The 13,191-nt window shown below is 41.8% G+C and overlaps 1 pseudogene; it reads right to left on the bottom strand.

Moving 5' to 3' along the window:
- Nucleotides 1–10,892: 10,892 nt before the first annotated feature.
- LOC122118056 lies at nt 10,893–11,752 on the bottom strand (annotated as a pseudogene).
- Nucleotides 11,753–13,191: the final 1,439 nt, after the last annotated feature.

Genomic DNA, 13,191 nt, shown 5'->3' with positions numbered 1-13,191 from the left:
CTGAAGGCTGATAGATTATCAGGGAAGCTATAGGCCCACGTGGCATCATAGGCCCTCGTTTCGAATCCCCTTTCTTGACACCAGCCAATGGCAGGAGATACTAGAAACTGGTTCCCATCCAAAGGAATAACACTGGAATTTTCTCAATGTCACAGCTGAATGAGTTCATGGTGCATGGTGATCCCATAAAATTAAACAGCATCATTTCAGAAGGCTAGTTGATTTTATTTAATTTTGATGAAGCATTAAAAGAATATTATTACTTAGAGGAGCCCAATAATTTCAGGACACTGTGCTTTCATTAATATTTTAAGGATTTAAACAATAACATTACTTACATGGATGCATAATGAATACTCAGGAATTGGTAGGAATATAGTCTAAATAACTGAATTATGTATAGATATCTCTGGCACTCTATAAATATATATATTTATTAGCATACTGCCATCTGCATGTCAATCTGTTTTTATTTTGTTAACCCCTGGGGCTCATTCTCAAGTCCTGGGAACATCCTGGCAGCTCAAATTGCCCCAGGATGGCCTGTTGACACTCACCCATTCTGCTTGCTTCACAGGATTCTGGCCACACCCCGATTCTTTCATGTTTCTTTCTGACCAATGGGATACAAGAATGCTGGCCACGCCCACATTCCATGCTGCCAGGTAGCACTGGGATTCCCTCTGTTAGTTTACACCACTACCAGTAGTTGAGGAAGGTAGAGGTGACTGAGTGGTGAGGAAGAGACTCGAGGTGACTTTGGAGTATAGTAGGAAATTGATGCTCCCACCCCCACCCGGCCCCTTCCCTCCCTTCATGCGGTGACAGGTTTCAAACCTCAGGCAATGGCGTGCTGCCAGCAAGCCTAAATCCCCGACCTGGTCTCTGCCCCTAGTCATCTGCTCTATGCTCATGTGTCCACAATACTGCTGCCATAGCTGCTGCCCCATTTGGAGCAGCTGCCAATAGATTCTCTCAGCAGCACAGGTGAGTGGCCACCCCAACACCAATGCAACCCGGGTCAAACATCCCCCCTGGGGGCACCATGACCCCCATGCTTGCTTCCTCTCCCCGGCTCTGATGAGCCACATTTCTGTCTTGAGCATTTCTGAGATAGAAACTAAATATATGCTCAGGCTGGGCTGGATCGCGGTCCTGCTGTGAAAGATATGCTCCACCAGGCCTGGTCTTCTCTAGTTGGGATGGAAGACATGTGGCACCATGCTCAGTCGTTGGTTTAGATGGATTATCCCAAACTCAGTCCACAGCAGAGGATTCTTGACCACACGTGAAGCTCTTGGTAGGGCCTCAACCATTGGACCTCAGTCTCCTCATAGTACAGTTGTGAGGAAACAAGGTATTTATATAGAGAGATCTCTGAAGAATGGCTAGGCAGAGAGGGAGCAGCCTTCAGATAAGTTTTTGGCTCAGGTGGGGCCTGTTATTAATCGTGCCACAGGTGTGGAATCATGAACTGAAACATGGCTCTCTTTCATTATTACCCTATCCCAATGTGGAAGGAGATCCTTCACTTTGTTCAGTTTTGCAGCTGGGGAAACTGAGGCACAGAGAAGCCAGGTGACCTACTTATGACCTCAAGTTCACAGGAAGCTCGGCCTGACTTCTCTACCATGCTCCCTAGGACAATGGGTGTTATTCAGTCCACTTCTTGTGGTGGGAAGTCCACTTCTTTTCAGTCGTGGGTCTTGAACTCTAGGATTGGGCACTGTTCTCGAGCTCCTCAGCTCAAGGCTAGCACTCTATCACTTGAGCCCACAGTGCCCCTTCCACTTTTCTGGTGGTTCTTTGGAGATAAGATTCTCACAGATGTTCCTGCCTGGGCTATCTATGAACCATGATCCTCATATCTCAGCCTCCTGTTTAGTTAGGATTAGAGTTCTAAGCCACTGGCACCGGATTTAACTGTAATTCTGGTTCTCTTTCTCTCTCTCTCTCTACCTCTCTTTCTCTCTCTCTCTCTCTCTGGGACTGGAACTGCTAGAATGGGTGCTGTAGGAGGTGGCCCAACGTCCCCAGGTGGCTGGAACACAAGATGGCCTACTCATTCTGGTTCTGGAGGTGGGCTGGAGGTCAGGAGTGGTCTCACTCATCGTGTTGATACATCTCCATGAGGTAAGCCCTCTGTGCCCTTGCTACACTGTGAGGGTTATTCATTGTCCATCTAGCCTTACTGGATTTATTTTATTGTATTCTATTCTACATCATTTTCTAGCACCAGGCCAATATTATAGTACATAGTTATGGAATAAAAATATAATATCAACTTAAGAAAGTCATTTAGGGCTCTGGGAATGTGGCTTCGTGATACGGTGATTGCCTAGCATGCATGAAACCCTGAGTTCAATTCCTCAGTACCACTTAAACAGAAAAACACTGGAAGTGGTGCTGTGCCTCAAGTGGTAGAGTGACTGAATTGAGCAAAAAAAATAAATAAATTCAGGAATTATTCCCTAGTGCTGAGTTTAAGCCCCTTGACTAGGAAAAAAAAAATTAGTTAGTAAATACAAAATAAGGAACCCATACTTGGAATATATAATTGCTCCTGCCATACTGACACCTGACAATAGTATTCCCTAATTCATGTAAGTTACTTATATTAGTATATTGTGTTGAAAAAAAAAGTTTTGTTCATTAGGTCACAGCAATTAATGGCTTGAAAGTGCTTAGATGTCAGGTGAAGATTAATTCTGGAAATTCAAAGATTCCAGGTTTGTGAATGGTCACTGCTAATCACAATGAGAAGGGTAGTCTAAATGAGATTTGGAAATATTTTTGGTCATTTATGGCACCAAAACAGCAAAGGCAAATTAACAGTTGTGACAGAAGAGAAGGTATAATTCCAGAGTTAATGAATAAATGACAGTAACTAAGATATACCAGAATTTGTTTTAGAGAACCATTTTTGGTTATTGAACAAATAGTTATCAACTAGTCTTATTTCTCATTACCATTAGCATTCTAAATCTCTTAGGCTACTTCTTAATTTCTGTGTAAAAGATGTATCTCCTTCTGTGCTGTTCTTTCATACCTTATCTTCTTTGCTCTCTAAAAATTGTCTTTCTATATTTCTCTATAAACATTTCCTGATACTAAATACACCTACACAGATGGCAGAGGATGCTAATGTAAGGGTCCCATAGCTCATGAGTCATTAATGATTAATGAAACAACATGGAAAGGAGGACATATTTATTGTTACCTCAAATTTCCTGAAAAGCTGCAATGCCATCATTCGATTCAAATTTCCATTATTTGTGTCAATTATATATTGTCCAATATATATTGTGTCCATATATATATTGTGTTCTATTATATAGTGTCATTCAGTGCACATAAACGCAAATATGTGTTGGGTGCTGGTGGATCACGCCTGGAATCCTAGCTATTCAAGAGACCAGAGGATTGTGGTTGAAAGCCAGCCTGGTCAGGAATGTCCATGAGACCCTTATCTTCAATTAACTGCCAGAAACCCAGAAGTGGTGCTATAGCTTAAGCGGTAGAGCTCTCGACTTGAGCTGAAGAGCTGAGGGAGTGCGCCCAGGATCAGAGTTCAAGTCCCACAACCAACAAAAAGTGCAAATATTACCTTAAGTTTCCCCGAAAGGAAGGACAAGATCAATAATCTTCCCAAGCAGAAAAAATAATTTCAAAATGATTCAGTGCACCTACTTTTGCTGAGTTATTGAAGTTATGGCTTCTTTGCTAGACATATTCTCTTCCTTTATAAATTGTCAAATACTAGCTTTACAATAAACTTCATCTAATATTTTTTGTTTCAAAAGAGAAGTCCACACAGTTGATGTCACTTAGCTTTCTTACTATCTTAATTCAAACCAAACCAGGCAGGAGAGTGTGTCAAACTCTTATCACAAATTGAACACCAAAAAACCAGAAGTGGAGTTTTGGCTCAAGCAGTAGAGTACTAGCTTTGGGGGCAGGTGGGCAGGAAAGACAACTGTTCAGGGACAGGATCCAGCCTCTGGGTTCAAGACCCAGAACCAGCACAAACTAAACAAAGAAGCAAACAAAAAGCCCAGATATTTCTTTGGGACCCTTCTTAGAGTTGTACTGATCAGAGAAGAGGCTTCTTTTGCGGATCATATTGACTGGATCCTACTTTTTTGGAATCCTTAATGCTCTGAAGAACTCAGGACCAGACCAAAGGAATTGATAACTGACTCCTGCATCAAGAGAACCATCTCTGGGGTGAAATATCCATCCATAAGACACTTTAAAACCTTCATGTCTTTGTTCCTTTGCAGGAGAACACTTTTAAAACAACGTTATTTCATTTTGTTCTATGCTGGCCTTCAAATGGTACATTATTTCCTTTTGTAATACTCTCAAAACTAGAAGTTTACAGAAAAATTTTATATGAGTAAAGAACACACTCGGAAAAGCCAGGGATAGAGTTTCCTTCAAGGCTTGGGATACTTTTCTTGTACAGTAAAAAGGAAAGCACAAGGTAATTTGAACTTTGTTATTCCTCTATGTTCCATTGCTCTCCTGGGGTCAGTTTCCTCATCCAGTAACAGTTACTTCCAGTAACAATCGATGGTGCTGCTTGAGGTATAATGAATGTTTTCTGGCTTCACTGAAATAACACTAGGACACCTTTGGACCTGAGGTAACACGTGTTTCAGAGACAACTTATTAAAGAGAAAATATGAAATTTATATTGCTTATAAATACATTATACATGAGTACATTGAGTTCAAACTTTGTAAGTTCTATGTAAATTAAGGCAAATTTTAAATGGGAAGAAGGTTCTCAGAACATTCGTTTTGTGAGTGTACGTGCTGTTCATTATTTCCCAAGTTTACATGTGCTAACAGTAAGGGAAACAATAGCAATAATAGAAGAAAGAAGTTCTGAGTTTAAGTATAAGGGTTCAATACAACATAGAAGACTACAAATAAGACAACATTGAAACAATAAAGCCAAGTCCAGTATGTAGATTTATGGGAGTGATATACAGAAAGCAAGACTCCTACGTGGAACATGAAGTATGAGGCCACTCCCATTCTAAATCATGCTTGCTAATCATGCAACTTTGTAGAAAGTAGAATAGAAGAATAATCCTGTTTCCAAAGCAAGTCAGATATAAGAGCATGGATCGTGTGATGGCCTACAGCCTGGCTTTCACTCCTGTGCATATAGGCTGTTTGACCATCGACATTGGGGGTGGCATGATCCGTTTATGGAATATACTGCCCATAAAAACCAACTATGATGTAAACAATGTTTGACAAGGTGTTAAGTCCAAAGTTACAGTGGTAAGGATGATTACTATTTAGCTTTTTTTTGGGGGGGGGGGTGTCCAATAGTAAGGCCTGAACTCTGGGCCTCGGCGCTGTCCCTCAGTCCTTCAGCTCAAGGCTAGCCCTCTGCCACTTGAGCCACAGTGCCACTTCTGGCTTTTTTCTTTTTGCTTATGTGGTGCTGAGGAATTGAACCCAGGGCCTCAGGCATGCAAGGCAAGCGCTCTACCACTGAGCCACCTTTCCAGTCCTAGCTATTTTCTTTAAATAGTTAATTGCTTTTTAAAGTTTATCTGCTTATTTAATCTAGGAAATCAAAAGTTAATATTTGTGTTTTTTGGTGAAATTTGAAACTAGGCAAATAAAAGCACTCATTTTCCTCAAATTCAACATTTAAAATTATTAAAACATTGTTCATATGTTCTAGTTGTCAGAAATTTGACCCACACATGGTAGCTCATAGTTGTAATGCTGGCTATTAGGTCTTGACTGATACAGAGAGGATTATGATTTGAGGCTAGCCCAGGGAAACATTCACAATATTGGATCTCAATCAATATCTGAACACAATGCATTGTGTTTATATTTCATCTACTCAGAAAAGGTAGAAAGAAGGATTGTGGACCATGCTGGCCTGGTCATAAACAGAAAACCCTGCCATAAAAATGGATAAAGCAGGGTTGGGAAGGTGGCTCAGTGGTAGAGCGCTTGCCTTGCATGCAGGAGGCCCTGTGTTCCATTCCTCAGCACCACATAAGCAGAATAAAAAAAAGCCGGAAGTGGAACTGTGGCTCAAGTGGTAGAGTGCTAGCCTTGAGCTGAAGAGCTGAGGGACAGTGGCCAGGCCCAGAGTTCAGCACCCCCCCCCAAAAAAAATAAGTATAAAGCAGAGCTGGGTGCCGGGGGCTCATGCCTGTAATCTTAGCTGCTCAGGACGTGAGATCTGAAGATCACAGTTCAAAGCCAGTCTAGGCAGGAAAATATGTGAGACTATTATTTCCATTAAACCACCAGAAAATCAGAAGTGGCACTGTGGCTCAAACAGTAGAACACTTGCCTTGAGCTGAAGAGTGCAAGGACAGTCTCCAGGCCCAGAGTTCAAGCCACATGACCAAAAAAAAAAAAAGTGACTAAAGCAAAAAGAGCAGGCATGTGGCTCACCTTTTAGAGGACCTACCTTAAGTGCATGAAGCCCTTAATTTAACTGCTAGTATAGAAAGGAGGAAAGGATGTGAAGAAAAGAAGTAAGGGAGGAATTATGATATAATCAAATACTAGAATGATAAGTATTAAATAAAGGGATTACAGGTATTTTATATGAAAAGATACTGATTATTTATTAAAAGGAAAATTATAAAATGTGGAATTCAGGCTGAAATACATGTACAACTTTTGTTTTTTTTTGTAAAATGATACTTATGTGCCCCTTTAGTTTAAAAGTAGTAAATGAGTTTAAAACAATATGAGTGGTTAGAAATGAATCATTATTTCTTATCCCTTTTTCTGCTATATTCACCACTTACAAAATCAAAACAATGTTGGTCACTTTAATTATTAATTCATTAATTTAATCTTTCATCTTTAGTGTATAGTCTATTGTGCACATCATTTAAATGTTTGAATTATTTTTGTTTGTTTGCTTTTTATCCATCATGGATCTTAAACTCTGGCCTGGACACTGTCCCGTAGCTCTTCACCTCAAGGCTTGCACTCTACCACTTGAGCAACAGTGCCACTTCTGGATTTTTCTGCTTATGTGGTACAGAGGAATTGAACCCAAAGGTTCCACATGCAAGGCAAACACTCTAGCACTGAGCCAACTTCCCAGACCTGATTTCTATTTGTCCTTCAGACATGGGACTTGAACACAGGGCATGGATATTGTCCCAGAACTCCTTTGCTCAATGCTAGTACTCTACCATACCAGTTTAAACCACTTAGTGGTTAATTGGAAATAGCAGTCTCATGGGAACTTTCCTGCCCAGGTTGTCTTTAAACCACCATATTCATTTCTCAGCCTCCTGAAAAGGTAGGATTACAGGCATGAGCCACCTGAACCCAGCTGCTCATTTTTTTAAAAAAAATGTTATATGTTTAGTTCCCCCTCAAATACATACGAAGTGAGATGCAAATTAACTTTAAATACACCACCAATTGAAGATGTTGAGATTACAAGTGATTGCAATTTTTTTTACATATTTTTATATGTGGGGCTTGAACTCAGGGTCTGGGGGCAGTCCTTGGTTTTTTGTGCTCAAGGCTATCACTGTACCAGTTTGAGCCAGTGCCCCTTCTGGTTTCTTGCTAACCAGTTTATGAGATAATAGTCTCACAGACTTTCTTACCCAGGTTGTCTTTAAACCTCAATTATCAGATCTCAGCTTCCTGTGGTGCTATGATTACAGGCATGAGCCACTGGCACCATCTTTTTAAAAAAGGGACAACAATTCATAAGCCAGAAGCCTTGACTCATGCCTATAATACTACCTACTCCAGCGGCTGAGACCTGAAGATGATGATTTGAATCTAGTGGTGCAAAAACGTCCCTGTGAATCTTTTATCTCCCATAAACTGTTCAAGAAAATCCAGAAGTGAAGCTTTGTCTCAAGTGGTGGAGTGTACTCTTGAGCAAAAAAGAAGCTCAGGGATAGCACCTAGATCCTGTGATCACACTCCATTTCTTACACACACACACACACACACACACACACACACACACACACACACACACACACACACACACACACACACACACCAAAAAGTAAATAGAAAATATGAAGAAATCAATGAAAAATTTGAATATTGTAAGGACTTTTGGGTTTAGAGGTATGACTCAGTTGGTAGGACAATAGCTATTGATTGAAACTATCAGGTTCCAAGGACATAAAAAAGAATTATCTGCTCTGTATTTTCTTATTCTCATATGTTCTCATTTGGGAACACTTTTCTTCAAAAAAAAATGTTTTAGCGGCTATATAGAGCAGGGTTACCTTTCTGTATATCAGGTAACTGGTACATTTCCTTCCTTTTACATAATCTCATCTGTTCCCACATTCACTTCCATACCCTCCCTCCCATCTTGACCCTCGACTTGCATGGTTCACTTTCATCAATGTCCAGTAGAGCCAGAGGGCTCTGCTGCTGCATTTTTTCACCCACTTCCCACTAATTCTGTGCCCTTCCCCCATCTTCCCTGTATATTAGGTGAAGAATACAGACTCATTAGAAAATGAAAAGACAAATTAAGAAAAGTTCCTTTGTTTCCTTATCATTGCAATTCAATATATATATATATATAGTATTATGTAGAAAAGGTGCTTGGGTATTATAACTTTGTGATTTTCGCCAAATGCTTCCTCTTCTGTTCTTACTGTAAATGATGTCTAGAATCCTGTACAGTATATCATATCCCATGGTATTTTAAACCTCTCTTCCATATATCAGGGGAGCAGGTACCATTTGTCAATTTGATGTTGGCTAAACTTTCTTAACATGATTTATTCTAGTGTCATCCATTTCCCTGCAAATGACATTATTTTATCCTTTCTAATGGCTCTGTAAAATTTCATTGTATATAGATGGCATAATTATTGGTTCCATTCATTTATTGTGGGGCATCTGGGTTGTGTACATTTCTTGTCACTGTGAATTGAGCAGCAAGGAACATGGTTGTGCAAATGTCCTTGCCATTTTCTAATTTCTCCACTTCCCCACCAACATTTGTTGTCTAATTCAAGATATTTGGATAAGATGGTATCTCAGAATTACTTTGATTTATATTTTCTTTATGGCCAGGGATGATGAACCTTTCCTGATATGTTTCTTTTCCATTCTTACCTCTTATGAGAAGTCTCTCCTTAGCTCCTCTGCCCATTTGGTGATTCGTTTATTAGTTTTGGGAGGGGTAGTTTCTTGAGATCCATGTATACATTGAAATTTAGCCCTTTGTCTGATGTATTGCAGGTAAATATCTTTTCCCAATTTGTTGGCTGTCTTTTTAGTTTAGTGGCTATGTCTCTAGCCTGTGTAGGTTTTTTCCTTTGATGTAGTCCCATTTGTTGGGTTTCTTTCCTATCTGTTATGCCCCTGGGATTCTATTCAGGAAGTTCCTGCCAGTACCTATAAGTATTTTTTTAATTATTATTTTGATGGTAAAACTTTATTTACTTTTATAAATACATCACAAGACAAAATTTTTCAAAAATACTTTCCCCCCCAAAAAATTTAAAAAATAAAGGAAAGCTCGTAATAGGTAGGCAGGCTGTCTTGAGACCTCTTTTTGTTCTTAAGGAGAGCTCTCTGCTGTGTAGGGCAGGACAATCGCCACGCACCCAACACTGCCATGGGTTTGGCCTTGGGGAGAGAAAAGCCCAGCCTGGACTGAGTGTCCTCTCCTGATCACAGCCATTGTTACACCTTCTAGTAATTAACACTATCTAGGATTATCTAGTATGAATCCTATTATAGTTGGGCTATGCTGTATACAATGTTAACCATTGAGAACATCTCTCTCTCTCTCTGCATATATGTGTGAATTATAAAGTATGAGTTGGACTCCATGTTCAACAAACACAAGGTATTCTCTACATGTTCCCAGTGCCCTATGAGGCTGTCTCAACAAGCTGTTCATCTTTCCTGTTTAGATAACATTAAACACCATTGTTTTGTTAGGTCAAGAATAAAGATGAGGGGTGAAAATAAACTTTTGCCTTTAAACAGTTTATTATCCTCAACCCCAAACTAGGAGTTAAATTAGAAAACATTTTGTTGTTGTTGTTGTTGTCTCCAGAGCGATTACTCCATTACTGGTGAGGCCTGTGAGGTGTGGGGTACACCCCCAGCCTCCCCCATGCCCTGCTGGACCACAGCCAAGGCCACCCTGGGCCTTCCACTGGGCTCCATCCTTGAAAAGCTGCCTAATGGAGGGAGGTCAGGAAGATCTGCATTTACAAGTTTCCCAGAATGTGCTAGAACTTTTTTGGGTCAGTTTTATAGAACTTTCTTGGTCAGTTATATTCCACCTCAATCTCTCCAGTATTTTCCAAGCAGATCAAGTCACTTGCAGATAATGAAGAAGCTTTGCGGCCCAGGGGTCCATGACTTGGAATCAAAGATAGTATCAGGAGGCCCAGGGGTCTCGTGTATGGTAGAGATGTCCAGGTGATTTGAGTTTCTGACCTTCCTGTTCTCCATGAGGCCTGAGCAGTGCAGAGGGCAACGAGGAGGTGTCTTCTACAATAGCCACTGAAGTGAGAGAGGCAGAAGGTCAGCTGTTCCAATGGGCAGATGTGGAGAGGTTTCTAGAAGGGGATCAAGTCCGCTGCTTTGGGCAGGAGTATCAGTTATTTTTACAGAAAGCAACTGAGAAATTAATTTTCTTTTCTGACTACTGAAAAGTGGAAAGATGCTCAAGTTTTCCATTTAACGGAACAATAGACATTTCTAAAGTCTCTGTCTAAACTTTGGTTTTCTTTAAAAAACACACAAAAAACCAGGTCATCACAAAAAGTAATGTAAGTGGAGGCTGTAGGCAGGTACTGTTCTGTCCGTGGCAGTCTTTTGTGTAAAGTAAGGCGTATTGGAGCTCCAATTTAACTGATGCAGTGGGGTTTACTGGCTATGCATGCCGAGGCAGTGCAAGTCCTCCGTGCCCTTGCTGTCGAAGCCTGGGAGGGGCTGACCATACTTGTCCACGCACCAACAGAAGCCCCGCTTTCTGCCTTTGGAGGGGCGACACTGCTTCTTCTTATAAAATCCTTTCTTGTCGCAGTTGCGGATGTGCACACCCCTGGGACTCAGCACATTGGGGAACTTCAGGTGATTCAGGGTGTCTTGCATCTCTCTAAGGAAGGGACCATATTCTATCTCCAGTTTGGACTCCGAGGAGAAGGTCTGGGTGTCCGTGCTCTGGGACTCATAGTCGACTTTGTAGTGCTGGCTGTCCTTTGCGTGACCTTTCTTGATGGTGTCCAGCTTCGCGTGAATGGAATGGAACTTGGAGTCAGGCACCCTATGTGTGCTGGGAGGGGCATGGCTCTCCAAGCTCCCCGTGCCTACGTCCTCCTCTGACTCACTAGCATTTCCTGAGGCAGAGGGCACCAGCAGCAGCAGGTAGGCGCTCAGCCGGCCAGGACGCTGGCATTGGCGCAGAACCCGCGGCCATCCAGCAGCGCCTGCAGTGGGCGTGGCTCGGTTGGTGGCAGCTGGCAGCTGAGCCCCTAGCTGCAGAGTTCTGTGTAGACACCTCATGGCTGGCCCTCCCGCAGAGCACATGTCAGGCAGCTGCCACAGCCTGGCTCCCGCACCAGCTCGGCACACGCAGGCACTGCAGGCAGAGGCTCGCACTGGGCCAGCACGATCCCATCACAGTGCTCGCATTGCAAGATGGGACCCTCGTCACCGGTGGCCTGAGGAGCAGGGCCAGGGCGGTGAGTAGAGCTGCCCTGAGCGCCAGGCGCCGCCGGAAGCATGGCGCCCATTGCAGGGGCCAACTGGAGTAAGCAGTTACTGGGTCAAGGCACGCAGTGTGAGATTGCAGGATCTGGAGCGCAACTACCGGTGCTCGGCGTGCAGCTGCCCAGCTTCCACCTCAGTACCTATAAGTTCTAATGTCACCCTTTTTCTGTCTTATAGTAGTTTGGCTGATTTTAATGTAGTTAATCCATTTTGAGTTGATGTTATTGCAAGCAGAGATCCACTTCCAGTTTTCTGCCTATTGATGTCCAGTTTTCCCAACACCAATAGTTGAAGAGGCTATGATGTCTGTGTATGTGTGGTGTGTGTGTGTGTGTGTGTGTGTGTGTGTGTGTGTGTGTGTGTGTGTGTGTGTGTCTGTGTGTCTGTGTGTCTGTGTCTGTCTGTGTGTGTCGGTCGTGGGGCTTGAACTCTCGGCCTCGGAGCTACCCCTCAGCATTTCATCTCCAGGCTAGTACTTGAACCACAGTTCCACTTCCCATTTTCTTGTGGTTTATTGGAGCTAAGAGTCTCATCGACTTCCCTGGCCCTGCTGGCTTTCAACAACCATTCTCAGATCTCAGCCTTCTGATTAGCTAGATTAAAGGCATGAGCCACAGTCACCAGGCAAGACTATGTTTTTTCCACATTACATCTTTCACTCTTTTGTCGAATATCAGATGATTGTAAGTATGTAGTTTTATTTCTGGGTCTTTTCATCTTTTTTAATACGTTTTTTTTTTTTGTAAAAATAATGTACAAAGGGATTGCAGTTACATAAGGTAGGTAATGAGTTCATTTCCTCTCAAGCATTGATACTTCCTCCTTTGTTTTTCCCCTACCATCCCTACCCTTCCACCTCCACAACTACTCCTTTCCATCCCTCCTTCCCACTCCCTGCCTAAATTGTAAAGTTCGTTTTTGAACATAGTGTCTTGATCTCATTGTTAAAATGGGTCAAACTGTATCCCTAGTTAAGCATTTGGTTTTTTCCCTTCACCTCCCAAAGGTAGAGAAATGTACATACAGGGCACCAACATCAAAGAAACAAAAAAAAAACACATAAATTAGGTTACAAGATTGGGTGGAAGAATGATGACTGTTGACTTAATTTAATCAGTATTCTATAGTTTTTAATGGTAAGGTTTATTAACTCAAAGGGGGAGAAAAAACATTCAGAATAGTGGAATGTAGCTACTACTCATTTGTGTGTGGATAGATTATGATTAATAAAAATATATCTATTAATTCCCAGCGGTAGATTGCTATGCTAACTGGGAGGAGACTTTGGTAATGCCAGGGGTTTGAATACTGGTAATGAAGCAGAATATGAGGGGAGAGCATTTGCTAAAGATGTAACTTCCTAGGCTCATACTAAATACATTGAAGTAGAATGCTAAGTGATGATCGACTGAGCACCAAATTTTATTTGTTGACTTTTTGTTTTGTGAAGTCC

This window comes from Dipodomys spectabilis, unplaced genomic scaffold (genome assembly GCF_019054845.1).
Source record: "Dipodomys spectabilis isolate Male_0828 unplaced genomic scaffold, ASM1905484v1 ptg000147l, whole genome shotgun sequence".
NCBI lineage: Eukaryota > Metazoa > Chordata > Mammalia > Rodentia > Heteromyidae > Dipodomys > Dipodomys spectabilis.
This window is presented reverse-complemented; position numbering and strand designations above follow the sequence as displayed.